Source organism: Dermacentor silvarum, chromosome 6 (assembly GCF_013339745.2).
Source record: "Dermacentor silvarum isolate Dsil-2018 chromosome 6, BIME_Dsil_1.4, whole genome shotgun sequence".
Taxonomy (NCBI): domain Eukaryota; kingdom Metazoa; phylum Arthropoda; class Arachnida; order Ixodida; family Ixodidae; genus Dermacentor; species Dermacentor silvarum.
The window spans coordinates 24,033,434-24,054,508 of NC_051159.1; positions in this window are offsets into that span (position 1 = coordinate 24,033,434).

Sequence of the window (21,075 nt, forward strand, 5' to 3'; positions counted from 1 at the left end):
GCCTTTTTTATTCCAATTCCCCTTAACGTAGACCATGCATATTATTCATTTGGCTTTCGTCCATTCAGGACTGAGTGGTTCCGGCAAGATGTAAAAAAGGAGGTGACTTTCTTTTTTCCGAAATTGCTTATGACAAACTGTCAATATAAGCGTGTTGGACAATGCATGAAGCAACCTGTCTACAAATACACTTACACCCACCACACAATAATCCCATAAACCTTTTTTTTGCAAAGACACAATACGACAACAATTATGCATGAAGCAGCTCGATAATTTTAATAGAGGATAACCATCCCAGAAGCTTACGCTCTCATACACTCCCACCATGGGAAAATGTTGAATAAAAACATGCAAGCGTGTAATATACACCGCACGCGTGTTGTAAAAAAATTCAGTAGCCAGGATGGAACAAATTTGAAAATCAGGCACACATCTTCACAGAAAACAGCAGTATTATGCAGGGTGCACAAAGATAAAAAAATATGCATATGTCACATAGCTGGACAGAACCGTAGTAATGTTGCCGTCCCTTAGAGATACTCAATTATTTTTTACATTCCACCTAATTACATAATTAGTCTTATCTATTGATTCAACTTCTCAAATGTTATAATTAAATTAAAAGTGTCAATGAGAAAATTGTAGAGCAACATGAAAGACTCCCGACACAGCTTTCTATTGCTCAATACGCGCTACGTAGAAGTGTTTTTCCGAGCGTGAAAGAAGCCTCCGAATACACGCAAAGTGCCTCGAGCGGCCATTCGCGCAGCAATTTTGCGTGTATTCGCGGGTTTCTTTCACGTTCGGAAAACACTTTTATGTATCACGTATTGAGCAACAGAAATCTACATTGGGAGTTTTCCACGCTGCTGTACAATTCTCTCGTTCACACTTTTATCCAATGATAGCATTAGAAAAGTTGATTAATCAATTGTGAAAATTATTGTGTAATTAGGTGGAATACAAAAAAAATAACCGGAGTATCTCCAAGCGACGGCAGACAACATTACCTTGGTTCTGTGCAGCTACGTGACAATTGCATATTTTTAAATCTTGGTGCATGATAGTTAAACCACCCAGTATATATTGACACAAGACAAAAACCGTCTTTAAATAACGCGCGCAGGTTCGTGCACCCTCGAAGAGGACAGCGGCGTATTAGAAGAACAAAGACGAAGACGTAATGGCACGTGCATTCGCCGCACGCACTGGGAGATATGTGACCGTCGCCAAAAGAGGAGGAAGTGAAGCGTCGCTCGAGGAAAAGAAGGCTTCTTGATCTCCTGCTTGGAACGCTGCAGCTATTTAATTTATTTACTTGCCGGGCACAAGTTCGCCCCAATAAATAGTTATCTCAGAAGACCTTGTATCATTCGTTACAATTCTGGTGGAGGTGCGGGGTATGATTTCCAGCCCCATTCGAGTTGAAGAAAGCAGCCCGGAGCCACGCCAACTCGGACCCAACGAGCTCACGCCTGTCCACCAGCGCACGAGCCGTCGCCTACGTGGTGAGCGACCCGAGTTTTCTCTTTTACCGGAGCCAACTAGAATAGCAGCAGCAGCCAATACCGAAATGACATCCCAGACCGCCTCAACACACGTCGTCGTTGATCAGCCGATGACGCCTAAGCCTTTCCACGGCGACACTTTTGAAGACGCCGAGGACTGGTTAGAAGGCTTTGAGCGTGTGGCGGACTACAATGGATGGAACGAAGACCGGAAGCGCCGCAACGTTTATTTCGCGTTGCAAGACTCTGCACGAACGTGGTTTGAAAACCATGAAGCTGCCCTCCGGTCGTGGGATGACTTCCGACGGGAGCTGTTGGCTACGTATTCGAGCACAGACCGCCGAGAAAGAGCTGAAGCCGCTTTGCGAGCAAGAAGCCAACGAAACAACGAAAGCGTGGCAATGTATGTTGAAGATATGTCCCGCTTATTTCGCCGGGCCGATCCGAGCATGAGCGAGGACAAGAAGCTTCGGCATCTGATGCGCGGTGTGAAGCAGGAGCTTTTTGCCGGTTTGGTTCGAAGCCCTCCACGCACCGTTGCCGAATTCCGCGCCGAGGCGACAACTATGGAGAGGACACTCCAACAGCGAGCGAGGCTCTACAACCGCGATATGAATGTCGCATCTGTGGACGCCATATCAACGGTGTTCGGGAACGGCGTCGATGTCTTACGAGAACTCGTAAGGTCTGTGGTTCGAGAAGAGCTCCAGAGGCAACAGATGAACAATGGCCCTACAGCGGTCTCTTCATTGGCAGAAGTGGTTCGTGAAGAAGTGAGACAAGCAGTCCGCGAACAGCACCCACAAGCACAGCCACAAGCGTCACCAATGGTACGGCCGACAGTATCGTACGCCGAGGTACTCAGAGGAACGCCTGGACGTACTTTCGTCACGGCACCTACCCATGTACCCGAACGTCAGTTCACGCCACCTCCGCCTGATACGAGATTGCGGAAGGCTGACATATGGCGCACTCCTGATCGAATCCCACTGTGCTACCACTGCGGGGAAGCTGGTCATCTCTACCGGATGTGCGAGTACCGCAGAGCGGGACTTAGGGGTTTTTCCGTAAACGCTCCTTGCCCAAGAAACGGCGAGCGCCCTTTTGAAATCCGGGAGTATTTGTCGACGCGCCAAAGCCCTCATACTTCACAGCAACACCAACCTCGGTCAACAGTACCACTGCGGTATCGATCACCGAGTCCGCGTCCATCCTCCAGCTTCCCGAGGCGAAGTTCCCAAAGCCCGCGTCGGGAAAACTAATACCGGCGACCTGTGGAGGTAAGGCCGCTGTCGACGCAAGAACAGAGCCTCCAGCGCTGACTCCGAAATCTAACGACAGACGCGAGAGCAGTTGCGGAAACAGTGACGTTACTTCCGATTTGTGTGTGGTTGTGGACGGCTACGAAATTACTGCTTTAATAGACACAGGCGCAGACCATTCAGTGATGAGTAAAGAACTTGCCAGAAGACTAAAGAAAGTGCTGACTGCTTGGAGAGGACCGCAAATTCGAACAGCCGGAGGACACCTTATCGACCCGGTGGGCAGGTGCACTTCTAGAATTGGCATACGTGGCTTCACATACGTCGCTACTTTCATTGTGCTGTCAGAATGCTCGTGGGATTTAATTATTGGAATGGACTTTTTGCAGGCGAACGGTGCAGTAATCAACTTGCAGAAATCTTGTGTGTCGTTCTCAACGAAGCACGCCATCGCTACGTTCGAGTGTGAAGAACAATTCGATGTGCTCCAGATTATAGACGACGACGTCACGATACCCCCAAGATCCAGCATAGCTGTCGCCGTAAGAAGCAACGTGTTCACCGACTATGAAGGAATAGCAGACAGTAACATTGGCCTCTTACTCGAAAAAGGGATCTGTATGGCCAGAGGTCTTGTTCGGCTGCGTGGTGGGTGTTCTAATGTCTTTGTCACTAACTTTGGAAATGAAGTCCAGCATATTGCGAAGGGAACTGTCATTGCCCGCCTTAATGATTATGTCCAGATTATGGATTTGAACCCTTCCGAGGCTGCACCACTCAAGTCTGACAACGTCGACTCCATACTCGCATCCATCAAGATCGAAGCAGCACTATCACCGATCCAGAAGCAGCAAATAGAAAGCCTTATACGAGAATTCGCCACGTGTTTCTCAACGTCATCCAAAGTCCAGAGAACATCCATCGCCAAACACCGTATCATTGTCGACGAAGCTGTCAGGCCTATTTGCCAGCATCCCTACCGAGTGGCACCGAAAGAGAGAGAGGTCATCAGAAACCAAGTTGCAAGAAATGCTGAGAGACGACGTAATTCAACCGTCGACAAGCCCGTGGGCTTCGCCCGTGGTGCTAGTAAAGAAAAAGGATCAGACCTTGCGTTTCTGCGTGGATTACCGGAAGTTGAACGTCGTCACAAAGCGGGATGTTTATCCACTTCCGCGGATCGACGACACCCTTGATAGACTACGGGATGCGAAATTCTTTTCCTCTCTCGACCTCAAAAGTGGATACTGGCAGATAGAAGTGGACGAAAGAGATCGTGAGAAGACAGCGTTCGTCACACCAGACGGGTTATACGAATTCAAGGTACTTCCGTTCGGCCTCTGTTCCGCACCTGCCACATTTCAGCGGATGATGGACACTGTACTATCCGGGTTAAAGTGGCAGTCCTGTCTTGTTTATCTTGACGATGTCGTGATTTTTTCTACCACCTTTGATCAGCATGTGGAACGACTGCGGACTGTGCTCAACGCTATTAGTTCAGCAGGGCTGACGATAAAGCCACAAAAATGTCACTTCGGCTTCCATGAGCTCCTTTTCCTCGGCCATGTGATTAGTTCTGAAGGCATCCGTCCTGACCCTGAGAAAACTGCAGCAGTAGAAAAGTTTCCTAGACCAACGGATAAAAAGGCCGTGAGGCGATTTTTAGGACTTTGTGCCTATTATAGACGTTTCGTCAAAAATTTTTCGAAGATTGCCGAGCCGTTAACGCGATTGACTAAAGAAGATGTACCTTTCATTTGGCTAAGTGAACAAGAAGATGCATTCAATGAGCTCCGACGCCGACTTCAAGACCACCCGGTTCTTGCGCACTTTGATGAAGAAGCGGAAACAGACATCCACACGGACGCAAGCAATTTCGGGCTTGGTGCCGTCCTCGTTCAGTGGCAAAACGGAGAGGAAAGAGTGATTGCATACGCTAGCCGCACTCTTTCGAAGGCTGAAACTAACTACTCTGCTACGGAAAAGGAATGTCTCGCAGTAATATGGGCCATAGGAAAATTCCGACCATACTTATACGGTAGGCCGTTCCGAGCAATCAGCGACCATCATTCGTTGTGCTGGCTTGCAAACCTGAAGGATCCTTCTGGGCGACTTGCTAGATGGAGTCTGAGGCTGCAGGAATACGACATAACGGTCGTGTATAGATCTGGTCGCAAGCACAGTGATGCTGATTGCTTGTCACGTGCTCCGGTCGAGTCTGCTCCTGTGGAAGATGGACACAACTTTCCGTTTCTTGGAGCCGTAACCACGTCTGAGATGGCCAAACATCAACAGTCTGACGCCGAGATGCTTCTACTCATCAGGCACCTGGAAGGACACCCCGTCCATGTTCCGCGAGTTTTCAAACGGGGATTATCATCGTATGTGATGAGAAATAACGTCCTCTACAAAAGAAATTTTGAGCACAGCAGAGAGAAATTCTTACTCGTCGTTCCTTCATCCTTGCAATCCGAAATCTTGGAAGCCTGTCACGATGACCCATCCGCAGGACACCTCGGAGTGAGTAGGACATTCGCTCGAATTCATGCTAAGTACTACTGGCCAAAGCTATTGAGTTCGGTGCAGCATTATGTGAGAACGTGTCGGGATTGCCAAAGACGCAAAACGCCTCCATTAAAACCGCAGGCCTCCTTCAACCAATAGAACCCCCAGAAGCCCCGTTCGAACAAGTAGGAATGGACTTGCTTGGTCCATTTCCGACATCGTCATCAGGGAAACGATGGATTGTAGTAGCGACTGATTACCTAACCCGATATGCCGAGACAGCCTCTCTAATCAGTGCAACAGCCATTGAAGTAGCTGAATTCTTTGTCACCAACGTGGTACTACGACATGGTGCCCCTGCAGTTATTATCACGGACCGAGGAACTGCGTTCACAGCGGATTTGACGCACTCCATTATGCAACTAACTCATACCAGCCACAGGAAAACAACTGCCTATCACCCTCAAACAAATGGGTTGACCGAGCGACTGAACAGGACGCTGACCGATATGTTGTCAATTTACGTAGACTTAGAGCACCGTACATGGGACAAGATACTACCATATGCAACATTCGCTTACAATACCGCATTGCAAGAGACCACTCAAGTGACGCCATTTCAGCTTGTTTTTGGCCGAACAGTTACCACACCCTTAGATGCAATGCTGCCGGTAAACGATAGTGCAGAACAAAACCCTGAAATCGGCGAATTTATACAGAGGGCCGAAGAAGCACGCCAGCTGGCGCGACACCGCATTCAACAAAGACAGCGCATTGACGCCGACCGGTACAACTTGCGGCGAAGAGAAGTCGAGTATGCACCAGGTGACAGAGTATGGGTGTGGACTCCCGTACGGACGCGCGGCCTGTCCGAAAAGCTTCTGCGCCGTTATTTCGGCCCTTACAGAGTACTTCGCCGCATTAGTCCCTTAAACTACGAAGTTACGCCGGAAGGACAAGTGACCTCATCACGATGCCGACGTCGCACAGAAACTGTGCATGTGGTCAGAATGAAGCCATATTATGACAGGCAGTGAATGTTCTACCAAACACCTCTACTCAGTGCCATATACCATTTTAGTGCGGTCAACAGCTTGTCAACAGTTTCGCCACTTTACGCATCGGGACGATGCGTTCTTGGAGGGGGAATAATGACACAAGACAAAAACCGTCTTTAAATAACGCGCGCAGGTTCGTGCACCCTCGAAGAGGACAGCGGCGTATTAGAAGAACAAAGACGAAGACGTAATGGCACGTGCATTCGCCGCACGCACTGGGAGATATGTGACCGTCGCCAAAAGAGGAGGAAGTGAAGCGTCGCTCGAGGAAAAGAAGGCTTCTTGATCTCCTGCTTGGAACGCTGCAGCTATTTAATTTATTTACTTGCCGGGCACAAGTTCGCCCCAATAAATAGTTATCTCAGAAGACCTTGTATCATTCGTTACAATATCTTGTACATGCCGCAAAATTTGCACAAACTGCTGTGGCACACAGGGGGTTCTCTTTTCCGCAGCGGCTTTCGAGGTTTATTTGACCGTGTGAGGTTCTTTGGACAGTTCGGAAATAAGGTGGGAATCCTTTTATCGAGTTTCGCGTAATATGCCGTCGATATCGTATCCTCTGAAAAATGGTTGGGGCAGACATGGTCGGTAGGCATTAGAGTTCGCTCTGCCCTCCGATTTGCACGGCGCCACTGCTCTAGATGACCGCTGTCGGACGGCGCTTTGAATAAAGGCCCAAGCTCCACACAAGTCCGGTATCCAGAATTGCAGTTCGGAACGAAGCACTTTCCAGCCATTTCAAACGCCCCTCAGAATTTCGATGGGGATGAAATGCGAAAACATCTCTGTACTTAGATTTAAGTGCACGTTAAAGAACCCCAGGTGGTCCAAATTTCCGGAGTCCCCCACTACGGCGTGCCTCATAATCAGATCGTGGTTTCGGCACGTAAAACACCATAATTTAATTTTAAGGCCACTGCCGTCTTTGTCGAGGGCCCTTGGCGAAAATACCCAAACACAAGCTCATGAAACGCACGCGAACAATAAGCGTGCCTTCAAAACAGCGCGGCCGCACATGCAAGCAGGTAGACGCAGCAGCGGCCGCACGCGCCTTGCTGCCGAGGCTGGGACCGCATTACGCAGCGCCCTCTACGACGGCGCCGATCGAGCTGTAACCGAGCCGGACATAATCTGGACGCGAGCGGGCGGCGCTATCGCGCGCGTTGTGGGGAGAGTGTCAGCACCTCTCTTGCTTATTCTTACACCGTGCTCACAACTAAGCGCAACAAGTTGCATGCTGCTGATAGAATAAGATTTAAATTGTAATTAAAGGCGAAAACAGGAAAGCCTAAATTACCTTTCTTATCATAAAATGGTATATTTTATTTTATTATTTATAACAGCTTTTCTTTGACGCCGTAGTGACGCTGCAAACGCAACACGCTATCGGGAAACGCAAAATGCCTATTCCCAAACTCTTCATGCCTGCATGCCCTAACGCAAACACCAGCAAAGCTCTTTGGGGCCCCCATTCTAAAACTTTATTAGCCATCAACTTGGTTTGCTTTTTGGCCATTAACCGGTTTTCACAGCATTACCACTGTAATCAATTTGTTGTTTACCATTCCTCTTTGTGCACCATCGCGGATTTTACCATTTCGAACGAGTTAGTTCGGGACGTGCTCGTCGCCGCAAACGACTACGCGCTTTTTACACTAGTGTGCCAGTTTGCGCAGTAATCTTTTAAAGCTCCCCTTACACCGATTCAGACAGTGAGTGGCATTTGTTGCCTGTCCCTTTTTTTAACGCATGTTCTTGGCGTGCTAGATACCTAAGACGGCGGCCAGGTTGATGTAAATTGACACTATATAGGTAGTGTGTCTCCTAGCTAATCCGGCCCAAGCTAATTGAAAAACAGAAACAAAGAATGAGAAAAGAAGATAGGACGATGCGACAAATAACACGAGATATCATAGCGCGAAAGACTTGTTTTAGCTCATCAAAAAGGAGCCGTGAGCACATCGCCGTCGCAGATCGCTAGACAGCTGAACTTCTACGCCGTAGGCACAGATAACGTGAGAGATCGATGACGCTGAACATTATTTTGTGTTCACGACCGCTAAAAAGCAGAGTGCATAGTTAATGTTACTGTAAATAACTAAAAATGATAACTCAGTACTATCTGTCATAAAATAAAAGCACTGATTTCGCCCTCTGCAGCGATTCGCTGGCACTTAAGAGCTTAGGGGCCAACCAAAAAGTGTTCTGTGCAAGCATGATGTCGCTGTTGATGTAAAAGGCCGACCATCACGGCGGCACGGACATTTTGTTACGACGGGTTGTGCAAAAAAGGATTGCTGTAGTCGAATGTGAAAATGTATACACAAATAAAACTCCAAATAAAAATGGCTTTATTTGGCTACGAAATTGTTTTCACTTTGTTTGTGTTTGGCTGCATTTGGGCTACAACTTCTCTAGCTTTTGGCTACGCCACCTCGTCGGACCTGACAACACTGGTTCTATCTTGAAAGCGATCGTTTTACGCGAGGGACGGACGGATGCACGGACAGTTTTCTCGATGGGTAGGCACATAAATGCTTACGCATTAAATTTTAAAAAAGTAAGAAAGAAAAGAAACACGAATGCAATCAAACACGTATTCAAACACGCATTCCTGGGCTTCGCAGTGCGCGCGGCGCCAGCTTCCTGTTGATGGATGGATGGATGGATGGATGGATGGATGGATGGATGAATGGATAGATGGATGGATGGATGAGGCTAAACCCTTTAAACCAGGCGGTGGCATACGCCACCTAGCGATGACTATTAACATATTTTGTACTTCGTGGTGAGTGAAATTTCATCCCTGCCTTGATTTTATCCACCAATCAGATAACCTCTGTTTGGTTATTTCCACCCGCTTGAAGTCTATTTTGCCTCCACTGTCCCTAAACCCCAATGCTTTGAAAAAAATCAGCCCCGTTGCTTTGCACTGTAGGGTTAAGTCCTTTACAGAAAAGTATGAGGTGTTCAGCCGTTTCCTCTTCTTCTCCACAGGCACAGCACAACGTGTCTATACCTTGGTACTTGACTCGGTAAATCTTAGTCCGCAATACTCCCGTCCTGGCTTCAAACAACAAAGAGCTTCCCCTAGAATTATCGTAGATATTTTCTTTGGCAATTTCGTTCTTGAAAGTTCTGTATGTTCCCAGTGCTGATTTCGTCTGCATCCCTGTTTTCCACAGACCCCTCTCTGTTTCCTTAACCTTTTTCTTAACCGCTGTTTCCTGGTTTGCACCCCTCCTGCAGTCCAAATATTTGATTGACAGTTTTCTGGTCAGCTTCCTCCATTTTTTATCAACATTCCTCATGTACAAATAACTGAAAACTCTCCTTGCCCACCGCTTTTCTGCCATTTCTCTCAATCGCTCCTCCTGTATTCTTAGGATGCCTCGATGCCAGCGCCACCGTTCAGGGTGGTGCCATCCTTTGACCGCACCCGCGCCGCCGCTTTCTCGCTGCGACGCCATCTTGAGTCACAGCGAGCGGTTGCGAGTGCTTGGTGCGGGTGCTTAGTTCGAGACACAGTGCGCGCGGATGCTTCGCTGACGCTTCTACTTGCTGGACAGTGTTCAGCCGCATGAATGACAAGATTTTCAAGTGCATCGAGTCGACATGACGGGCTGTTGTGTTCCCAAGTGCACCGGATCGACGCGTAAAGGGCTTCGTTCTTTACGCTTCCCCTGGGACCCAGAGCGAAGGAAGAGATGGGAAGCCCAAGTAAAGCGGTATCACTGGAAGGCAACGGATAGCTCCTACATTTGCGAGGTAAGTGTCTAGAAAGTTTAGACTATCGCATCGTGTTTTTTCATTTAAATAAGAAAGTATTCTCTGATCCTCGCTCACGTACCTACGTTCGCTCACGAACTAAGCACTGCACCGATGCTGGTAGCCTATGGTTTGCGAGCGCGCGTCGCATAGGCTTTTGCCGTTTTGATCGGCGCAGTCTATGCGAGTAGTACCCTTATTTTAAGAAATGACGAAAATGCTTCGCCGCGAAATAGCCTTACATTAGCTACAAATCGTCATGTAAACCACCTATTTTACTTTTTCACGGGAAGCACACATCGTGTGTCTCTTGTTTCTTTTTTTTCCCCCTCAGTTTCTTTTTTCGCTACTCGTTATTTGGGACTAAAGAACGCAGTGCTTCTTCTGGGGAGAGCGGCTGTTGTGTACGTGGCAAGCGAAGCATTGTGATTTTCTCTATTCTCAGCAGATATCTTGCGGATCTCAGGTTAATTGTTACGTTATATAGCTGATATTTTAGACGAATATATTTGTAGCGTGGTGCTCGTAAGACGATGGTCATTCGCGCTCATTCCCGATCGTAGTGAATACTGTGACGGTCTTTAAATGCCTGTGCACGGTATGCCCAGGTGTAGTAGAGTTAAGGGGACATCATGGGACCAAAATGTTTCGGCGCTTTCTGGCATGGTGTCTGTTGTAGCCTGTGCATTTCTTCTAAACGTGTGAAGCAAGGTAATACAGCATTACTTCTGAGAAAATTTATTTTTAAGCACTGTAATGGGTTCTCTGTATTTAGAAGGCAACTTTTCATATCAATAATCGCTTTTGTTGTTTAACTTGTACATAGAAACACTTTGAAGAGAGCCAGTACGAGGGAAATCGACAGGATGGGCGCCGTCTGTTAAAGTCAACAGCCCTACATCATCATGGACTATATTTTCGAAGTGAAAAACATTGCTAATCTGTATTTGACTGTCTTAGTTTCATTTACGGTTTTTGTACGCGATATGTATGCAGTGTTGTTTATTTTTTCAATGTAGTTATCAGTGTTCTAATGGTTATTTATAAAATGTCCTGTACTCGCCATCGATGTGTTTGGCTGATGCGACGTGTTCGATGGTAGCTGATGTATTCTAGCTGGATATCGCGATTAATATTACCCGCGGTTGCGTTTTCTTGTTTGCATTCTTGTTTTCGATTTATATTGTGCGTAATAAGGTTGACGTACTCACTTGACCCCCCCCCCCCCATGTAATGAATAAATAAAAAAAAAACTCTCACTATCTCGAATTGTGTGTCGAGCCTACCTTGCGAACTTTTTTTTAATCTCGTCTTTCAACGTAACCTTCAGGCGCCACACAGTACATATATTTTCATGTACATATCTCTTTCATGATTGATTGTACTAGACATTATAAGTAAATGTATTTTGTGCATCGTTTGGTTTCTTGTGTGTACTACGCATGATTGACACAGACAAGTTACGTTACATGTTTCTCTACAGCACTAACTAAACCTTATTTTCACATCGCAGTTATTTTTACACCAGCTTAATCCTGTCAGCACAGTTTTGTGGGGAAGAAAAGCAAAATTGCGCGTAGATATCGTCAAATAATTGCAACGAACGCGAAGAGCACGCGCAGCGCAAGGGAAACTAACCGCCGTGGCCGAGTGGCTGGCTACGGTAAAGGAGGCGTGACGTGTAAACCAAAATACAACAGCGAAAAAGAAAAACTTCCACACACAGGGGGTCGCAAACCTTATATACCAAGCATCGAAGCGCAAAAAAAATAGTGCGTATTTCAAACATACACACGGCATATTAAATGTAAATTGAATATTAGGCAACTTGGGGCATGTTCCCGGCGCCATACATTTACGTCTTGGACCTTCGACGAGTTAATGGCTATTGGTTATAAAGATGTGAAGATGCGATACCGATAAAAAAATCCTCATCTAAGCAAAACACTTGGAAGTGCGCCGCGAGTAACACAATTTATGAACGCAAGCGTAGCTGAGTCTCAGCTCGTGTGACTCAATATGGCGGCGCCAGCGGGGTTGTCTCCACCCTGGACGGCGGCGCTGGGCATCGAGGCACCCTATGTATTCTACTCAGACAGCGCCGCCACGCGGCAGCAGCGAGCTGCGGTGAAGAGGGTGCCCGACGGCCTGAGGAGCGCGTTCGCGCAGGCACTGAAAAAATAGAGGAGGCGCTGCCCTAACCCAACCCGAGAGGAGCGGGAGGCGGCCATGCGTGGTTGCTCAGCACTTCATGCCCAAAATGCCTTGGTTCGGAGGGCTAAGCTGGCGGCTGGTACCAATAGGGTCCCGGAATAGGGACCCAACCCATTGCGAAACCCCCTAAGGGCCCCACCTCTCTTTTTGTTATAATAAAGGCTTTCAAGAAAGCAAGCGCGCAGCCACGTCTGCTTCGCGAGTCGTGATGTCACCGCGCCGCACCTGCGTCTCGTTTCGCCAAGCGAAACAGAGCAAAAGCGTTTGAGTGTCTAGAAGCGTCCTAATGCTTTAATGACCGAGTGTTCGTTGCTCCTTGGGCTGTCGATGAGTCCGGGTTATTTTGCGCAATACGTGGCCGAGTCTCGAAGCATAAGCTCCTAAAAACTTGGCCGAACCGAGATAAAGCTAGGAGGGGTCACCAGAGTCGCTGTTTGCCCAGGCTTCGCACCACTATTGTGAAGCTGCCCCTAATTCTCTTTTTTTTGCGTGCACGGATGCCACCGAAATCGGTACCTTATAACAAGCTTCGCTTGAGAAAGTTCGGTGAGCCCCACCTTCTCTCCTCCTTCCCCCCCTCGGAAAATGAAAGATATCCACCTATCCACCCACTATGATGCGGGGCGCTGTGGTCTACTATGCCCACCTAATGCTGTTTCCCAGGAGGGGTACTTGTGATCATGCTGAATGCTACCATTGTCCCTTTAGTTGCGATTTGTTCTCTGGCCATAATCCTGCGCAATGAAGAGTGCAATTCGATAGTACATGTTCCGGGAAGTGTATCTGCTTTTTAGGAGCGAAGCTCCTTATAGCGGCACCCGTTCCGTCCCTGTCGTAGTAGTAGTAGTGTGTAACCAGTCTGAGAAAAATGAGAAAAAAATTCCGAAGTTGTGTCCGTAGCGCGGAATCGAACCAGGGACCCCTCGCTTCCGAGCGCGCGGCGTTAGCCCACTACGCCACGAAGCGCACATAGACACACGCACCACGATGGCAATAAATACCCAACATTAACGAAAGGCCGCGTTTCTAGCGCGTTGCGGCCCGTGTAAGAAGTTGGTGTAAGACGCTGTGGCCTCTCCGCCTTACCTTCAACGCGTTTCGAACGCGCTGCCCAAGGCGGTGGCAAGTTCAAGTCGAGGAGCGTTTATGAATACGGGGGGTATACTCTCTCAGCAGTCATGTGATGGCGTCGGCAAACGCGGTGCACGTTCCGGCATGTGTAAATGGCTGCGTAAGACGCTGTGGCCGCTCCCCCTTACTAGAGAGTACTGCATGTTTCTAACGCGCTTGTGCTAGCGTCCCCTTAAGCGGGAGATCCGATGATTCCCTCCGGAGCTTCGCCCCCTCATCATCATTCACCCCGTGGATATGCTGTGATTTTTTTCTTTACTGTCTCTGCCCGGTGGCAATATCTTGCAATGCTGTGTTTAACCAGCAGGAGCTACAATATAAAATGTTCAGGGGGATTCTCGGAGAAAGAAAGAAAAGTCAGTACACGTTGAAGCGAAGATCTCGTTAAAAACATAAAACAGCTCAGAAAACAGGACAAGAGAGAGTGCGTCTCTTTTAGTTGTTCTTTTCTGCACCATTTTTGTCCTTGACAGCATGTGCCAAGTAACTTAACAGGACTCTCCTGATCTTGCTGCCATTTTTTTTCTGCAGGCAGCTAAGCAGAACATGGTCAGTCATTGAAATTATATTTATGAGTGCTGTGGTACAAATCAATATCCTATAATACTGCTATGGGCTACCGCTGCTCCTCGACTACGTGTCAGTTATTACGTAAACGTAAAAGCTTATAAAGACAACCTAAAACTCTTCAACAAAGCTTTGTCGTAATGTGCCTTCTCGCTACTGTCATTCTACTCTATAGTTTACCATGTTGATCCTGACATTGCACTTACGAGAACAGCATCTCCAGTGCAACGTATGAATCGCCCTCCCTGGGTACGTTGAAACTGATTCCGACGATAATGTAGGCCGTGGGCTTTCGTGAGCTTGTGTCGTCCTCCAAGTTCAGCTGCTGCTGATATCTTAGTGTCTGCATCGCGTTCAAAAGAAAAAAAAACATAACAAATTAGTGCAGTTTAGGCGTAAGATGGTTTTCGCACAAAGGTTTAGACACACAAGTTCAGCAAGGAATCTTTTCGTGGGACAATCGCTGAATACCTTCGGATCAAATTTATTGCACTTAAAGCACTCAAACATTACGAAACAATGGGCTAATACCGCTGTCACACGGGCACCCGCGAACTCCCTAATGGAGATTTATGGCAATGGAGTTGCGGCGTTGCTACACGGCACAGTGCGAGATTTCGATGGGTGCCGCATGGGACAGAAACGGCGCTGCTGTGCTTACTTTCCCATGCAACTTTTCACATATATAGTCGCCGTTAAAGTAAAGCATAGGCGCCGGCATCGCTGATTGCGGTGTTTCTCGCCCGGAGAGTTTTGCCGCACGACACGTGCGGCTCGCGCGCGCATAAACAAACGAAATGGCGGAACGACACTTTCCCATGCGGGATGGCGAAGCATGGTGTAGAGAGTAAAGGCGCTCATGTCCTTAAAAACTAATTGAAAGCTCCAATTAAGTGGTGTATAACCAAAGGCAAAACAAATAATAATGCTAAAATTTGTAAGTGAGCCAGTTACGACGCTTTTATTACGTTGTTTTCTTCGCAGTTGTAGCTATCTGGGAACGAGAGTACTCCGTCCAGCCGTAATGGTCATTTCCGAACTCCCTTCGCGAAAAGCTCCATGAACTTCCTTGGCGAAAGGGAGACCGTGTGACACCGAGCGCATCTCCTTCGAGATAAAGACGATGGAGTTCAAAGGAGTTTGCGGGTGTCCTTGTGACAGGGGTATAAGAATTTTCATTTAGCTAGCATATTGACAGATTTGGAAAATTTTAAAGGGACAGTTAAGGTAAGTTTAGAACTCCATTACTATGTTAGGTCACATTTCTAAATTTTGAAAAATTTTCTCGCTAGAAGAAGGGAAATACAAAAATTTATACCGCATGCTCGTTTTTAAGTTTTTTGGGGGGAATTTGTAACAATCGCCTGTGGCAGGTAGCATAATTGTTATCGAAAAGCTGGGCTATTCGAAGAGGCGGACATTAGTAGCACGAGAAATCGAAACAGATATTAAACTAATTAACAAAAACTGACTAATGAACTTCTTAGTTAATTACTTCACGACACATATTCTAATTTACGAATTCTAGCCGGTCAGTTTGCAAGACGCATCCACTTGAAATGAATTTACAGGATGAATGAATGAATGGTTTTTATTTCTTTTCACATTGAAAAACGACATCAATTGACAGCAGTTTCGAGATATTTCCCAAAGTGTGGGACGAAATACATAGACGTTCCAGTTACTTTTGTTCTTTAATGCATAAAACAGCATTTTGGTAAAAAAGTAAGCGGAACAACAGTGCATGCTTGCGGCGAGTTTGATGGCGCATATCTCCAAACTCGTGTCCTCCTGGAAATTCATTCGAAGAGGATACGCCTGACAAACACACCGGCTAGAATTCGTAACTTGCAATATGTGTCGTAAGGTAATTAACTAAGAAGTTAATTAGTGAATTTTGTTTGGCACGTGCATGTTGCATATGCTACGCCAGTTCTGAAAAAATATATATTTGCAAATTACTGATGGAGTTTGTAGTGACGTGCAGTAAGCTGAGTATGTCTTAAATAACAGGTTTGTTACAAACGTCTTCGAACTTTCTGCTTGCGATGTAATGCACTCACAATATGGCTTTTAAATTGTGTTAAAATTCTTGCACTTCCTGATATATATATTGCTCGTTTAAGAGAAATATAATTTAGAATCTAAGAAGTCATTTTTGTATATTAAGCAGACGCTTTACTTTTTCAAGGAATTGACTTTTTTGCTTTAACGCTTGTTTGGAACTTAGAATGCGTGTTATATCCAAAAACACGTAACATCCAAATTATTCGTCTTGCTGGTAGTTTATGAAGCTTGAATGGTGACGTATTTGAAACGTGAGAACCGGCGAAACAAAGTCTAAAGAAACGAACAGGCAGATAAAATTATGTTGTCAACAAGTAACCATTCAAGAACATATATGCCGCCAGGATCATGAAATTAGGGCTAGAACATCTTAGCTGCGTGGGCAGCGAGTGGTAAGCTTCAGCGCTCCATGTAATGTGTTCTGGTTATATATATATATATATATATATATATATATATATATATTGTAGCGAAGAGGACTGGTGCGCCGTACGGAGACACCATCATCAGCGGCCCGCTGACGAAGAGCGGCTTGCGCTCTCGGTGTCTGACGCTCGATTGAGACGGTCGCGTTTCTGGTTTGTCAATAAACCGCGTTACATATTTGGTGGCGCTGTGCTGGGTACTACTTCCCCAACCATGGAACTACGTAATCGGACACTGCCGCCCATGATATCATGTCAACGCGATCCTCCATCATCAGCGGTTCCGACGAATACGACGTATAAGACTGGCTCTCGTTATACGAGCGGGTGAGTGCGCACAATAAATGGGACGATGCTGCGAAGCTCAGCTACGCGAACTTCTATCTCACGGGTGTCGCTAGCATGTGGTACCACAGCCACGAATCCGACCTCAGCACCTGGTCAGGTTTCAAGGCGCGCATTACGCAAGTCTTCGGTCGCCCTGCGGTGCGGAATTCCGCGCCGAAGAGCGCTTGCGAAGCCGTTCCCAGCAACCCGGTGAAAACTTCACCAAGTATATAGAAGATGTGTGTTATGTTGTTTGGGGGTCGTACGGTGATTGCTACGACCCGGGGTTACGATGCGACGGCACGGAGCCGCAAGTGAGATACCGCCATGAGTGTCGAACAAACACTGGCTAGCCTTGGCTTGCCTAGCCTTTTTATTACACAAGACATGGGTAGGGGGCGCTAGCAACTATACATAACACGCCCCTTTTTTGTTTCAAGAAACTAATGTGAGAGGCACAAACACAATAACAACGTTCATTCCCGGTACCTGGCCGGTGGCTGTATGTGTCTCCCAGCATGCGTCACATAGGTCGAACTTTGTCGGACTTCAGCAGGTAGGTTGCGAGGTGTAGCATCACCAACACTTTCACTTGGCACAGGTTCGTTGGTTGGTCCATATCCATCCAGGGTGTAGTCTTCTGCTGAGTGGATGGCATCACTCATCCTTTGAACACGTGGCCTTAGGTGTACACGGTTACGTACATATTTTGTTCATTTGTGGTTCGCACAGTGTAGCGCCTTGGTTGGGGACCAACTTGAGTGACAACTCTGTTTTGCCAGGTATTTCTGTGCCTCACCCAGACAGGCTGGTACTTTTCCAAAGTTGGAAGTGTACGAGTGCGGTTGTCTCCATGCTTGTGCTGCGCACTCTGTGTGCGTTTAAGAAGTTGCTGATGCGCAACAGTGGAGTAGTACGGTTTTAGGCTTATTGGTAATGTTGGTATAAAAGTTTTCAATCTCCTGCCCATTAACAGCTCTGCAGGGGAGCGTGCTCCAAAGGTTGGGGTGGCACGGTAATTGAGAAGAACCAAAGACAAGTCCTTGCCATCGCTGCATGACTTGATCAGCATCGTCTTGACCGTCTGTATTGTTCTCTCCACTTGCCCATTGGACCTGGGATAAAAGGGTGATGATGGCTCATGAACAATGTCCCATTGATGCAGAAATGATTTGAATGCTTCAGAGTCAAATGGTGGTCCCTTGATCTGAAATAAGGACATTGGGGATTCCAAAGCGTGCAAATATGTCTTTCAGGACCATAATAACCGACGATGCTGTCGTAGTTTCCATACGCTTCACTTCAACGTATTTTGAAAAGTAGTCAACTACAAGGATATACGTGCTGCCTTGACAGTGGAAGAAATCAACTGCCAATTTTTCCCATGGTCTTACTGGCAAGTCTCTGTCAAGTAAAGGTTGTTGGGGGTTTGACTTCTGGTTGGATTGGCATATGTCGCAGCTTGAGACTAGGTTGACGATGTCCTTGTTGAGTGAAGGCCAATAAATGCTCTGGCTTGCCAATCCCTTACAAGCCACAATGCCGCGATGAGCTTGGTGCAGTTTCGCTAGAACCTCAGCTTGGAGGGGCTGCTGGAATTACAAGGCGTTGCCCACAGCATATAAAACCTTCTGTGATGTAGAGTTCACTCCTTATGTGAAAGTATGGTTTCGCAACAGGGTGGACATCACAAAGGCGATCTGGCCATCCATGTTGAATGTACTCACTTAGTTGCTGTAAGGTTGGATCTCGATCTGTTGATTCTTGAATCTGCTTTAGTTTTGTAGGCGACGCTTGAACCAGAGTCGACACCATTAGTCCTGGGTCGCTGTCTGTAGTTTCTATCTTGGATTCAGGATCTGGGCACCTTGACAGTGCATCAGCCACAGACAGTAGCTTCCCATGGTACGTATACGAGTTTAGTGCTGTAACACTGAAGAAGGAGGATAAGCCCTGTCTGCATAAAGCCTTGAAGTCTAGGTGACATGTTGGTTAGATCCTTAGTCTGCAGTCCAACTAGAGGTTTGTGGTCTGTTTTCCACAGTTATCGATCGGCCAAAAGTGTAGTAGTGGAAGCGCTCACATGCAAACACTACTGCTAAGAGTTCTTTTTCGATTTGAGCAAAACGCTGCTGGGGCGCTGTGAGAGCTGCAGAAGCATATGCAATTAGTCTGCCTTCCTGTAACAGAACCGATCCCATGCCATACGAGCTGGCATCTGTTGAAATAGTGATGGGCTTAGACTGGTCGAAATAACGCAATACTGGTGCTGTTGAGAGCTTCTGTTTGATGAGGTTGAAGGTCTCAGTATGGCAACTTGTCCAGTGCCACGCTACATCCGCCTTGAGTAGCTCACGCAATGGGCTGCCATGGTCGTTGCTGAAAAGTTGGGATGAACTTTGTCAGATAGGTCACCATTCCTAAAAACCTTTGTAGCTGTGACTTGTTGGTTGGCACAGCCATGGCTTCAATAGACTTGACTTTTTCGGGGTCTGGAGCTAGCCCCTCGGAGGAAAGCCGATGTCCCAGATATGTGATGGCTGAAAGTCCCAACTTTAATTTTGCTTTGTTGAACTTCAAGTTGTTCTTTCTTGCAATAGTCAGCACCGTTCGAAGATGGGCCATGTGTTCTACGGAAGTCCTTGAGGCGACCAGTATGTCGTCGAAGTATGGCTTGACTATGACTTGGCCTTGAAACACTTCATCAATGGCCTGTTGGAACAGCTCGGGAGCTGTGGCAAGCCCAAAGGGTACTCTGAGAAAGCGGTATCTGCCCCAGGGTGTTGTGAAAGTACACAGCCTTGAACTTGCCTCATCCAGGGTCAGTTGCCAGAATGCGCTCTTGGCATCAAGAATAGAGAACACTGTTGAGCCACTTAGGCTCGCAAAGAGCTCCTCAGGACATGGTATGGGGTAGTGGTGCCTCTTGAGGGCTGCATTTAGGTTGCGTGGATCCAGGCACAAACGAACAGTCCCGTCTTTCTTTGTTATCACCACAATTGGATGAACCCACTCACTATGTTCAGCCACTGGCACTATCACGCCATTCTCCTCCATTCGTTTGAGCTCCATTTTCACCTTGTCCTCAAGCGCGCATGGTATTCTGCGAGGCGCACAAACTGTTGGAATGGCACCTTCACGCAGGTGAATGCTGTACAGTCCTGGAAGTTGACCGATGCCTTCAAAGATGTCAGGAAATTCATCCAACACTTGCTGGTACTGCTCTTGGGGCAGTCTGTTGGCTGAGTTTGTTACTGCATGAAGAGTCTTCACACGTGAGAGCAATCCCAAAGTTGTACATGCAGTGGCTCCCAGTATTGGTTTTAGTGGCTCCTTCACCAACAGAAATCTGAGTTGGCACACCCTGCTGTTTACTGCACAAGTGAGTTCACATTCGCTGTCTATCGGAAGCTGTTGCCCACTGTAGGTAGTGACTTTTGCTGTCGTTGGCTTTGTTGCTGGTCTGCACGGCCACTGTGTGAACATCTGTACAGGAATTACGTTGACATCTGACCCGGTGTCTAGCTTGAATGTCACTTCATGCCCATTCACACTGACAGTCTCGCTCCAGTCAGCTGTGTCGACAGTGACACTGCACGCAGTCAAACAGCCCAAGTATAATTCCTCCTGTGAGTCTTGCTGTAGATGCTCGTTTAGCAATCCAACTTGCGGTCTGTACGCTGCTGGCTGCCGACGTGGCTGTTTGCACAGATGTGCGAAATGGCCAAGTTTTCCGCAGTTGTGACAACTTTTGCCATAAGCTGGGCACTGTCGAGGGATATGCGAGGTTCCGCATCGAGAACACTTACGATTAGAATTTTCAAACGAGCGATGAGGCTGCTGAGGCCTGTTGGCACTTATCGGGCGATCCGATCGCTTCGTGGGTTTTTTATGCTCGTGAACGGCATTAACCTCTGGCTGTTGGTCGCTTGTTGCGATTTCCTGTACATGTCTCTTCGAGATTTCAGCTGCCTTGCATGCAGAACAATTCTTTCAAGCGTAACGTCGCGCTCTCGTAAGAGACGTTCACGGAGAGCTCCGTCACGAATGCCAACCACTATGCGGTCACCAATGAGTCTGTCGCACTTGTCGCCAAAGTCACATTTCTGCGCCTGTCGTCGAAGATCAGTTACAAAATCGTCAATTGACTGACCTGGCTTTTGCACCATAGAGTTGAACAGGGTCGCTGCCTGTATGACGTTCTTGTACGGGCAATACAGCTCGTCAAAATGTCAAG